Genomic DNA, 1,844 nt, shown 5'->3' on the forward strand with positions numbered 1-1,844 from the left:
CATGTCCTCTTCTATCTTGTTTCATGTCTTTATTTATTCTCATTTGGCCTTGGTATGTGGATAGAAGTGCATTCTGCCTCTGCCTCTGCCTCTGCCTCTGCCTCCTTATCTGTGCTTCTCAAGCAGTTTAATTAAAAACATATTTTTTTATCGATTGTATACACAGATGCATTATACAGCATTATACAGTTTTAGCAGATATATAGAGCTAAAGCGAAGTAAAAAGTGCTCCAAAAAGCACTATAAAACAAATCTTAAAGTATCAAAAGAAGCCATTTTTGAATTTACCACAAGCTCATCAACCACTCTCATTGTTTGAAAAACTAGAAGATTCCAGGATAAGGTAACACATGACTTGGTTATATCAGCTGTTGTGTTTTTCATTTTGCTTTTAACCTTCACCCTTTTTGCAAGTTTTTTTTTCTTTGCATCTAGGTGTCTGTCCATGGATTTGTTTATTGTTATTTGCTTTTTATTGTTCATTTTATTTCAATAATGTAGCATATATTGGCATTAATGATGCATTTGACATGAAGCTACTGGCATATGTGCCAAATGTGTGTAGAAAACATAGCACTGTTTTATATTATACAGTCATTCGGTCTCATTCCACTTCAGCTGTTCAGGAAATGTTAAATTGAACCCTGACCTGAGTACACAAGGCCAAGGGACCAACATTTTGTGATCAGCTTATATAACATCACACTTATCACTCTATAGGATGCACCTTATTATTCACATCACTTGTGAACATGGATTGTTTATGTGAAGCAACAAATACTGACACAGCGTCTTAATGTACATTTCCAAACTTACATTTCCGTTTCAGTTAGGTTTCCAAATAAGTATGTGCGTTATCACAATTGCATTTTTATTTACATGTGATTTCTTTCTTTAAACATAGCTTGTTTGTTTGTTGGAAATTGTTATTCTATTCACATTGTATATCTCTTTGACCGATGTGTATTCTGCATAGGATATGAATCTCCAAGATGATTTTGTGGTGTTTTATGTCATATTTCATACAAAGTTAGCCCTAAATGACAAATGGAACATTTGCATCCAGATTAATGCACTATTAGTACCAAATTAATTCAAACTGGACTGGTGGTGATTTTGGTTGCTTTCTAGTCTTTCTAAATGAAGACATTTTCAAAACACCGATTGATACGTCATGCTGAACTATGTATTAGGCAGTGGAAATCAAAAGGTTCTAATCTTGCCTTAACTAGTGTGTGCCGGAATGCACTGCAAATCTAGTAGCAAAATCATTAGAAAAGGCGCCTGTCAAAGGAAATACCATTAGTATTATTAGAAAGAAATTAGTAATTTAATGTAATCAATCATTCAACATTTTAATAATTTTTAATTGACACTTTGCTTGAGCTAGTCCTAAATATTTGAGAAAAATGTGTTTTTGTCTAGTTCTTTAGATTAGTTTTAGATGATTGACATCACTGTTGTGTGGTTGCTAAGGTGTTCTGAGTGATTGTTAGTGTGTTGCTAACTTGCAATGTGGTTTCTAGGTGGATGTTTATGAAGAATGTTGAGTGTTACATTTTACTGAAAACATACTAAACTGAGAATATATGGAATTTTAAAGTAGAAAGACCAGTCAGGGCCGGACCTAAGCAGATTTTCAGAGTAGAGTGCTCTCCATCCCCCAATGTACACATACTACACTGGCACCTTATTGTAAAGCAATGTTATTTTAGTATGACTGAGGTACTATTATAGTTTTATGTTTATATTATGAATTATTTTTTATATTTTCTGCTCTATTTTTACATTTTCATTTTAGTCAAAGTTTTAGTAATTTTATTCTTTGTTTTTGTTTTTTAAAG

The sequence above is a fragment of the Sinocyclocheilus anshuiensis genome, unplaced genomic scaffold (assembly GCF_001515605.1).
Source record: "Sinocyclocheilus anshuiensis isolate Anshui unplaced genomic scaffold, SAMN03320099.WGS_v1.1 scaffold2191, whole genome shotgun sequence".
NCBI lineage: Eukaryota > Metazoa > Chordata > Actinopteri > Cypriniformes > Cyprinidae > Sinocyclocheilus > Sinocyclocheilus anshuiensis.